Below are 12,033 nucleotides of genomic sequence, written 5' to 3'. Positions count from 1 at the left end.
TTAGGTTTTCTTTTTAATATGTTATCATAACCTCATGACCTAATAATAATGCTTAATGGGTTAGCCCAGGTTAACTTGACTCACTTTATGTTTCATTTTTTAATTAGAATTTTTATAAATTTCATCGTTCAACATGAAGTCCGATAAAGGCGATTGAAAATTAAGTTTTAAAATTTATTTTGATTTTTTTTATGGGGTTATCTTAGTCTCATAACTAAAATTGAGGATTTGACAAGTTAATATGGGTTAAATCAAGTTATTTTTTTTTATTTTCTTTTTATGAGGTTATCTCAGTCTAATGAATCAGGTTATGGGTTTAACAAATTAACTCAGATTGTTTTTTTTTTCTCTATATGGTTATCCAATCTTAAGACTAATGTCATGAATTTGATAGGTTAACTTTTGGGTTAAATTAGGTCATTTTTTTATGAGATTATTTCAGTCTAATGACCCTGGTTATGGGCTTAGCGGATTGACTCATGTCATTTTTTTTTAATTTTATCCTTAAATATTGGGCTGATTAAATATTGTAATTCATAATTTATCTTAATTTGCTTTCCATTTGGTTATTTTAGTCTTATGACTCGGGTCGCGGTTTTAAAAGGTTAACTTGTGTCACCTTTTTAGGTTATTTTTTAATTTTTTTCCCCTTAATTTCATCATTTCAACATGAAGTTGATTGTGAATAATGATTCATAATGTATTTTGATTTGTTTTCTATGAGGATATCATAGTCTCATAATTTAGGTCACAAATTTGACTTGTTAACCTGGATTAACCCAAATTCATTTAATATATTGTTATCTTAATATTAAAAAATATAATCTTGAAATTTTTTTTAGTCAAACTATGTTTTTATAAGTTATTTTTTAACTAATAAAATTAATTAAGTTACAATGGGTCAACTCTTACACAATTATAAATTTATTTTTACTAAAAAAACAACAATTACTAATATTTAAATATTTTTTTATATTGAAGAAAAATTTAAACCAGCAATCCTCAGCATAGCACTGGTTTATGATGAAAGTGAGATAGCTAAATGAGATGCATAAGGCCACTTGAAATTGTTCATCACGAATTCACGACAAAGTAACGTGCCTCAATGCACAGAAGAAGCTAGACTGTATAAAAGATGACAATTATTTGGCCATTAATGGATAATATTGGAGAAATAAATTGAGAAGGAAACTGAGACATCAAAGGAAGCGTACGGCGGGCGTTTATGACAGACAAGACGGCAACAATTATCATAAGTTGACAACAGATGAGAGAGATGGAGAGGTTTCTTGGGCTTGGCTGTTTTCAATGCAAACCTCCTCCTCTTTCTTCTTCTTCTCTCTTGTTTTTTTTTCCACCTTTCCAGTGCAAGACAATTACTTGAAAAATAAATATCCTATGAGTTGTCCCTTTTCTACTCACTGCCCTCTAGGCTGTTTCCAACTGGATATTTCTCGTGAATTACAAGTTACTCTTTGATGGAAATGGTATTTTACTGTAGTCTCTATTTTTTTTTAATGTATAGATGAAAAATTTATAATTTTTTGTTTTTTTAACAAAACAGGATTTTCTTATAATTGTTTTTGTTTATATTTGATATTTTATCATTTGATATTTGATTTATTTATTATTATTTATATTTTTAATTTTTTATAATATTTTTTTAGTTTTTTTAAATATTATATTTTAATACAATTTCAATAGTCTTTTTATTTCATTCTTGTTGTTCTTATCTTAATTTTTTATAATTTGTTTTTTTTATTTTTTATTTTCCTTTCTCTACACTTTTTTTTTTGAAAAATTAGTATATAAAGACTAAGAAAATGATATTTAAAAAACTTTATATATTTATATTTTTTGCTAAAGAATTTTCTTGAGATGAAATATTAAAATAACTTAATAAAAATTTTCAGCTCAATCAAGAAATTAATGATGATAAAAAACTGCAATGATTTTAGTGTGATTAAGAATATAATTGTGATTGTTTTTTAAAATATTTTTTATTTAAAAATATATTAATTTTATAAAAAAAATTTATTTATTTTTAAAATACTTTTAAAACGTATTGCCAATCAGGCTTGAAACGTCCTACTGCCCATCATACACCTGTTTGTGTACGAAGTTAATTATTTATGTGATGAGGACTTTTCTACTTGCTGCGATTATTTCTAGTTCTTATGAGATGTGGAATATGGAGCAATTATAGGTCTCCCCCTTCAGTGGGACCATAATTGGGATTAACCTTTATGGAAAAGTTAAAATCTTTTGTTTTTTAGCTGAAGCATTGAGGTTGATTTCCATGATATTGATGTTTGTTCTTTGTACAATTATGCGCCTATAAGTTTTATACATTTCCCACATCATAAAATAAAATAAAAATGATGCATGTTCATGGAGAGAAAGTGATCATATTTATAATGCTAGCAATATATTCATAACAGTGCCCATCGTTAATTAGATGCCATTGATGGCAGGTGATGTCATTTAATAGAAATCCCTCTGGGCAATGTTTTTTTTTTTTTTTTTTTTTGTGGGTTAAATACTTTTTTAAATAAAAAATAAAAGTATGCTGAATTTTTTGAAACTGTTATTAATTAATTTTGAAATCTCGTAATTGAGAAAGTGACATATTTGATTGATCTCAGTCCCCAAACAAATTGTGTCACAGACTCTATTTAGTTTAATAATTTAGTTTTTATAAAATATTTCTTTTAATTATATGATAAAAATATATGGTCACAAAATGAAGTATCAATCTAAAAATAAAAATGTATTTAAGATAGTGATAACCCTAGAGAAAACAAAAATTAAAACAAAAAATCAAGTAGATTATTTCCTAACCAATCCGATATTAAATGATAAAATCAAGATAAAAAATATACTATCACAGAATAAAACATCAATAAAATACTGAGATGTTAAAAATAATAATAAATGAAGATTAAAATATTTACCTTGTTGTGTTTAATGAATCTCTTTATCAAAATAAATTTGTAATGGAATAACACATAAAATTTATAATAGAAACCGACACACATATAGATTTATTGAATACAAATAAAAGAAAATGTAAGTATGAACAAATGAAAAATTTTATAAAAAAATATAAAAAAAAACAAATTTAATATATAAAATTAAAAAAAAATCATAGATGAATCATACTTTCTTATTTAAAAACTAAACACACCAAATATAATTAAAAAACTCACCACAAACTAATTACAATATAAACCCAAGATTTATATTTATCTGAAAAAATATTAACTAATATATTATTTTATTAAAAAAAATAACGAGGTTTACTGGGTTAGGTGCTAGGTGCCTGACCCAATTAAAAAATAGCCCACACACGCGCTTATATTTTTTTTTAAGTTTAATGGGGTAGATAACATGTTATTAGCAAAATGAATAAAAAAAAAAATTGAGAAGTTGCTTGTAATTGTTTTTCTAAAAAATATTATTTTAATATATTTTTTTTATTAAAAAACAAAAAAAATTCATTTTAAGATATTTTTAATTGAAAAAACAAATATAATGTAAAGCACCAATTTATTTGACACTTGTAGTCCATTCATTGCAAAAGAACGCATCATGCTCCTTGAGAGCTGAAGTTCCTGTTTGGCACTGCAGTCCAACCGGTTTTTTAAAAAATTTTTAATTTTTTTTTGTTAAAATTAAGTGTGATTTATACTTTTTGAATCATTTTGATGTGTTGATATCAAAAATAATTTTTAAAAAATAAAAAAAACATTATTAACATGCTTTTTAACATGAAAAACTATTTAAAAAATAATAATTACCACACTTTCAAACACTCTCTCGACAGCAAGAGTGATGTGCTCTGAAAGACCTTTGGATTCTATTTTCACTGGTCCTGTTCATCCCTTGTACGTCCAAGTATGCCCAATTATGGGACCCAATCCATCGTTTTATAAATGAATAAGTACAACGTCTTCTAAGCATCACCAATCCCTTGGAAATCGTTAAAAGATTATTTGTCTACCTAAGAAAATATGCACACATAAAACCTATAAACAGGTTCTTGACGACAAGCAGTGGCTATGACCGATGATGGCTTCTGCTACAGTACTTGTTGCTCGATCTGTTTATATGGAAATCATATATTGATCTTAGGTGAGTAAATTCAGTTTGGTTTGGTTTTTATTAAAAAAAACCGAAACCGAACCGAAACCGGTTCGAATCGACCGGTTTCGGTTCGGTTCAGTTCGATTTTTTAAGGGAAAAAACCGGTTCAAACTGGGTTGGCTCGATTTTTCCGGTTTTGGCTCGGTTTTTTCTGGTTTTGGTTCGGTTTTCTCAGTTTGGCTCGGTTTTTTCAGTTTGGCTCGGTTTTTTTTTCCGGTTTGGCTTGGTTTTTTTCGGTTCGGTTCGGTTTGATTTTATAAGCCTATAACCAATACCGAACCAAACCAGTCAGTTTTTTTAAAAATTTTAATTGATTTAATCGGTTTTTTTTTTTCAGTTTGGTTTTTTTAGTTATTTTTTTTTCTTGGTTTTCTCGGTTTTTTTGCTCACCCCTAATTGATCTCATGAGTTTCTTTTCCAAACTAAGTGTGTGTGTGTATATATATATATATATATATAGACACACACACACACACCATGAAATGGTGCCCATCGACTTACATGCAGGCTGTTGCACCTAATTTTGATCAATTAGTTTTATTGCTATCTAATTTTTGACCCATATTTTATTAAGTTTTCAGAAAAATTTAAAAATAGAGAAAAACAATAAAAATTCAAAAATATGCTTTTTAAAATATATTTGCATCATTTTTATAATTTTTAGCATCGTCTTAAAATAATTAAAATTTTTAAAGATCATGGAAATGCGTTTGACTTTTAACATGTTATTTTTTAAAATCACCGATTTTCCTCACTCGAGATGATGTTGATAAGAAAAAATTCAAAAAAATAAGAAAAAAATCAAAATTTACAAAGAAAAGAAGTTGAGGGACCAATTTTGAGGCCCAAGCAACATTTTGCCTATAAATATTTGAGCTGTCCCCACCATCCATAGATCCTAGATCAGTCCGCCTTCTTCCTTTAGCAGTAGCACACACATAGCGGCGCCGACGAACCTAGTTCCATTTCCAACCAAACTGGTAGACCAGACAACTCCCACCTACTTAATAGGATCGACCAAAACACCAGGCCAAAGCTAGCCCTGTTTGCGTCTGTCGTGACTGGCCAATTGAAGAAGATAGAAAGAACAACAAACCAAAAGAAAGAAGACAACAGAGAACAAATCTAACAAGGAAGAAAAGAAAAGAAAAAAGAACAAAAATAAAATCGACTATTTGTGTGTTTTTTCCCTTTGTTACAGGTGGGGATGACCCTCATCGCCGGCGTATGGAGACAGAGGAGAGGAAGACGTTCCCGATTCATCAATTGTGCCACCTTCATAGGCGGCGATGCTTGGAACAACGCGCCGCCACTGTTATAATGGTTCTAAAAGGCTTCACAGCCCTATTATGGATTTTTTAGGGTCTATTTTGTAATTTTAAATTGTTTGATGTAATTTTTTTGTTTAGTATTGAATTTTTATTATTTGTAGTGTGGATGTAACAAAAAAAGAAAAGAAAAGAAAAGAAAAGAAAAAAAAATAGTGAAAGTATGTGTGTGTTTGTATTTTTTTTTTTTTATGGATGTTGTTTTTATTTATGATAAAATTACAAAAGTAAAGAAGAATTTAATATTTTGATTTGCTCACGGTCAATAATTATTAATTTATATGTAAATTGTATTTCTAATATCCGATGAAAAGATAAAATTTTTAAAACTTCTTTCACACGTTAAAGCCACGAAGCAGCTTACCCAGGTAGGTTGTGATAGGGGTGCTAATACCTTTACTAACCATAACCAGTTCCTTACCTGCGAATCTCTGACAAGACCAATACATCCAGGTTTCTTAGTAGCTCTTAATTAAATACTAGATGACAACTCCCAACAAATCAAAGCAAATAGCATAACGAAAAAAATCACCAGCCTCAAGCCGCGCGGGAGAGTTGCGACAGGCTTCATTGAATTCCTGCATTTCTCACGTCATTGTTCCTTTTCCCTTGATTTCTGGGTGGAGAGTGGAGAAGAAAGTCACTGAAAGAGAAGATACAGATTACTTTAAGGAACTTCTAAATGATACTTATTGCTGTGTTTATTACCTGTTGACTTTAGGTTTGATATAGAAACGTCACTGAAAGAGAAGATATAGATTAATTTGGATGTTCTCCGCTTTAGATGTCTCCGTTAACTGGCTGGAATGAAAGCGAAATTTGCTTGCATTCAATTCTTACTGTGCGTATCTTGGCCTTCTCAAGGAATTTTCTTCATCTAATAAATCCAAGAGATTGAAAAACTTTCTAAATGCCAATCTGACATCTTTAGATAGTATTTTGTTTAGAAACTACATTATTTCACATAATTATATGAATATTGATGTAATGTTTAGATAGATGCTGGCGATTCATAGCTTGTAAAGTCAATTATTATCATTCCAAGTAGTATGACAAAAATTTGTTCAGGTTTAAAGCTGGAAGATTGCAAATCTTAGAGACTTATTTTAAACATTTACGATGGATATATATTGTGACTATATAATTGTATCCGTCTTTGCATATATTAGCTACATTATAATGTTCCCTACAACAATTCAATATATATATTCTTTGTTTTTAATATCTTTCTGTAGGTTCCCGAGAAGTAAAAAATTATCGTGATATTAAATTGGTGTTTAATTTGGCAAGATGGAATTTAATTTTATTGATTAAAAAATTTAAACTTTAAGGACCGAAATTGACAAAAGAAAAAATGGCCTATTTTTCTTTTTAACTATACTTTAGGCGGCTTTTTAAACTTTGGCTCTCAAAATTTTTTATTTTTTGAAGTTTGATAACTTTTTGAGTTTTTCTTTGTCCAAAACTTTATTTTATTCACATTTCAGTTATAAATTTAAAAAATAAAAGAGTTGTAAAAAAAGAAAAAGAGAGAAAATGTTAATGATTGTCCATATTCCATCAATAAAAGACTCATTCTTGATGTTAATGAACTCCATTTGACAAGGAGAGTTCTATTAAGGTGTTTTTTCATCTTTTATTTTACTATGTTCTAAGAGTGTTTTTTTTTAGATGTTTTAAAGATAAAATGGGTTGAAAATAAATTTTTAAGTAAAAAAACCTATCCTGACTTTCTAGCAACCTCTTGGTCACTAGTTTCTGTACTATTAGATAATGAGTCTCAACTAGACAAATAATGTGTCATCCACATTGTCTTGTTTTAAGAAAAAAAATCTAAAGTCGGACGATGTATCATCCATTCTTAACATAAATAAAAAAAAGAGTTTAACCTTATTTTTTATGGGCTAAGTACTCGGAGTCATAAAAAGTTAACTCAAGTTAACCAAGTGAATTTAAAAATCTATCATCTAAGTATATAAAATGAAGGGTTAAAATATCATCATTTTAAGATTTGTTTCCATAGATCATAACAGTTTTTACTTGATCATATTAGATAAGCTCTCACCTTGTTCAATTTGAAAGCCGAGCTAGGAAAATGCTTGTCTCTAGGTTAACAAAATAATGTAAAGATTATTTTTTACACAGGTTATATTTTTTTATTGAAAAAAATCAGGAAAAAAAGTGATTATATTAGCAAATCATTTTGTTTAAATGAAATTTTAATAATTCTCTCTTTCTTTAAAAAAGTAAAAAAAAAAAAAATAGAAAAAACTTTCCGCTGTTAATCTATATTTATATATGTTTTGGTTTCCCACATTATTAACTCTTCTAAATATTTTATGATGCCTTGAATCCTCTACATATTGATCATGTGAGTGTATTAAATTTTAAATCCACAATAAAAATGTTTTTTTTTTTTTTATGGTAAAAAACACACACTTGACAATAAAAATATTTTTTTTTTATTACATTGAAAGAACTATTAATCAAATCAACAGCTCACCGACTGCTTTAGATTCTATTTAGGTATATGTATATATATATAAACATGGATAAACATGACCGAACAGTCATGCTACTGGACGAGAGAGTGACCCTAAAATTCCTTGCAGATTCTGCATAGAAATGCGTGGTGGGGTGTGTGCTTATGACAATTAGATTTGTCGAATAGTTGAACGAGGCAAAGAATGAAATCGTCACATCAGATATCGTTGTTCGAGCCTCAAATTGTGATCCCCACTCGTGTTGGAATTAGCCACGCTGTGGTTTGAATATTTTTTTGTCATTTTAGACACCTGGTTTGTTCTTACTTGTCTCCAGTCTTTGGTGGTTCGTGGTGACACACAGCTTTTGAATTTAAGAGATAATATACCTTACTGCTCATCGGCAAAGGACAAGAAACATTGCCATCACCGAATGCTCATATCTTTCAAACGTGTATGGATAAGGATTTAGCAAATAGCAGCCATTCTTTTGTTCCCTCTCTTACTGTTGTCGTCGATCAATCGCAAAAATTATTGAAAGATGCAGTTACTTGAACGAGAGTTGAACAGTGAGGTAGTTTTTGTTCTTGAATGCTTTTTAAAGATGTGTTAAGATTTTAACTGTTTTTTCTACTTATCTTAATATGCTCTTTTGTTAGGTAAGATTTTATCTCTGTATAAACGGTTAATGCATTTACAAATAAAAAATACTTAATAAAAAATACTTTTTATCACAATATTAAACACACAAAAATGAATTGAATTTTGACTTATTGGATTTTGTATTATAGTTTATCACTAGCGAGGACCAGTGCAACTTAGTACAATTATAATTATAGTTATAAGAAAAACTAAAATATTTTGTGAAATCACTATTCACACGTACATATTTTTTTGGCTACTCAAGTTTTTTTGTCTCTTCAATTTTATCATTTTAAATTGGGATGAATTGAGATTAGACTTGATAGTTTGCTTTAATTAGCTTCACGTAGGGTTCTCATGTTTTTTTTTTTTTTTGCACTCAATTTTTTTTCTTTCAATTTGATCCTTAACAATGAATTTATTTGGGATTAGACTTAACAATGTTTCTTGGTTTTCCAAACATAGTGATCCTACGATGTCGAGAAAAAAAATTCTGACATGTGGTTGGTTGATGATCGACTTTGCAAAATAAAGATCAATTTTATTGATCTAAAATAATTAAGGTTTGAGTAACAACAATTATATAGACTAGGGCCAACATGAACTAATAAAGAGGTTGGCACATGCATCACATGCGCCAGTGTGTGAAGGACATTACCTCAAGTGATGCATGCGACGTTTTTCAATGTCTTAATGCCACCTTTTGTGGCGTTGGATGCTTCTCGGCAAGCCTTTGCCGATGGTGTAGCATGTGTATATGATGGTCCATTTTTTCTTCTTTTCCTCTCTTCTTTACACGAGTTTTGCACAAATTCTTTAAAAAACCAAGGTGTCTTGTTATTTTAATTTTATGTCAAATTTAAGCATCATTATTTTGATTGCTACTTGTTTTGTTTTAGAATTTCTTTTTAATTGAATTGATTTTTTTCAATCTTGTCCCTTAGCATAAGGTTGATTAGGTTTCATAATTTTTTTTTCTATGAGGTAATCCTAAACTCATAACTCTGGTTATGAGTTTGAAAAATTAGATCGGGTTGCCTTATGTCTTTTTTAGTTTTTTTTTTACTTGATTTTTTTTTTCAGTTTGATCCTTCAACACTAGGTTTGTTAGGGCTTGGACTTTGTAATTTTTTTGGGTGGATTACCAGGGTTGACCTAGTATTTTTTTTTCATAGCTTTTTTTTTTTTTTTGCAACCTCACCTTTTCGAACATTGGGTTGATTTGAGAATTGAGCTGTTATTATTTTTTTGAGTTGTTTCTATGAATTTATCTCAGTCTCATATGTCAAGGTTTCGAGTTTGACAAGTGGACTTTGGTTGACTGAGTTTGTTTTTTAAAATTTGATTCTCCCACATTAGGTTGGATGAAGGTTGAACTTTTTTTTTTTTTTTTCTATGAGGTTATCATCTTTTCATGATCCAAATACTGTGTTTGATTATTTAACCATGATTAATTCCATGAAAATCCAATATATCACCTTCTAAATATTTTAGAAAATAAATACCATTCAATATGATCAAGGGTTAGCAATCCCTTATTTGATTATTTTAACCATGGTAAACATGCATTGATTTTTTTTTTCCCAATTAGAAAACATGTTAGCAATCCCTTTATATATATATATATATATATATGATCCGTTGCGTAACATAAGCCAAATGTAATTTGAAACTATAATCTCTGGTCAATCCCTTGCTACATAACAAAGAGATAGCTCCAAGAGGGTTACGTCAATGTCATTTTCCAAACCTCTTATCTACTTACCTACTCTATATATCTGCCCTGTATTGGTAGTGACACTAAAGGAGGAGCCCCGTGGCTACTAGAAAAGCAACTCTGATTCTCCAACAAGAAGTCATGGAGAAGCAAGGAAAGTTAAGTTCCTTTGTGGAAGTTGCCATCTAATTATCAAGGTGATAATAAACTGTGAAGAAGAACTCTGCTTTTCTAATGCCATCAGAATTCTCCAATATTGCTTTGCAAACACTATCGATCGAAAGTCAAAGCACTATCATATTTGCTAGATATGAGAATTGAAGACAACACACACACACACACACACACATATAGTATATGTACATGTAGGAAGGGCTTTGCCAAGGTTTGAGAATATTTATGTTTACCCATGTTGGGGCCAAATAATGTTTTTCATTATCCACAAAACAAATATTTGTGAAGATCATGGGTGAATTACTTGACATCATGTACCAAGTTAGTACGCTTCACTTCACAAAAATAAAGCTACAGTTACGTGCTTGGTTGGCTGTATTTAATACTCTTTTATGTATTTCTTTATGTGGTTATATAATATTTGAAGATCTATGCTTATATGATATACTCTCATTTTTCATAATATGGAGGCATAATAACCTTTAGGGTTTGGCTCATATAGTAAGTAGATTACTCCCATCATTTCCAAGCCCCATCGCTTGGGAATAAATGCTTCCCTAGCTGCTTGCCGGAGAAAAACGAAGCCTTAAAAATTTGAAATTCATCCCTCCAAGCGGATAAAGGCTTAAACCTGTTCATCTATCCCTCCATATAGTTCATTTTTGATTGCTCCCCTCTCAAACTGAAGAGAGACTTGTCGGAAATCGCCATCACCATTTCAGGCTCTTATCCAAGAGGAGGTCACCGAACCAAAAACGTTTTTATCTGTGGATGTGTTAATTAGTCCTGACAAGGTCCGAGCTAGGACTTCAGAAATGAGGATGCTAAAATGAAAGTTCTAGGATACATTTAAAAATAACATAAACTAAAATGGCTATAGAAGATAATGAGTTTTTTGGGTGAAAGAAATAGATATTCTCTGAAAATAAGCCTTAAATTCAAGGGTATATTTAAAGAGTTTGGGAGGTTTAGAACTAATAAGAAAACTTTGTTAAAGGTTTTTCCTTTGAGTCTTGATGTGTGCAAGATGATCCATCAATACTAAAAGTGATAAAAAAAATAGAGTAATATGTTGTGGAGGTCTTCTTAAATGAATTTTCCGTGAATTTATTCAGATCGGAAAGGGATTTAGTTTTCAGTGGTAAGGGTTGGTATACGAGAATATCAGGGGGGGAGGGAGAGGGAAAGGGAGGGAGGAATTGTAGGTTGATGAATCATCAACGTTGTTTTCATCTCCTTAATTTTGAGGTGGCAAAAAGGAGAGGTATTGAATTTTTCCCATGGACAATCTCCAATAATTACAAGCAAGATGAACTCAACACTCTTGCAGAATTGAGGAACATGGATTAGTACAAGAGGAGTCTGATGCCACGTGGAACAGGAGACCCCTTGAATAAGGAATTGTGGTGCTGTCATCAGTCATCATAATCTTTTTGGCTGGTTTATGAGCTAAGACTGAGCACCATCAATTCCAAATAGTTTGAAATCAAAGACCGTCCATCATGGTGTGCTGTCATCAGCAGATAGGCAGTGATTGGCCCAT

This window comes from Populus alba, chromosome 5 (genome assembly GCF_005239225.2).
Source record: "Populus alba chromosome 5, ASM523922v2, whole genome shotgun sequence".
Classification (NCBI taxonomy): Eukaryota; Viridiplantae; Streptophyta; class Magnoliopsida; order Malpighiales; family Salicaceae; genus Populus; species Populus alba.
Note: the sequence above shows the minus strand (reverse complement) of the source record.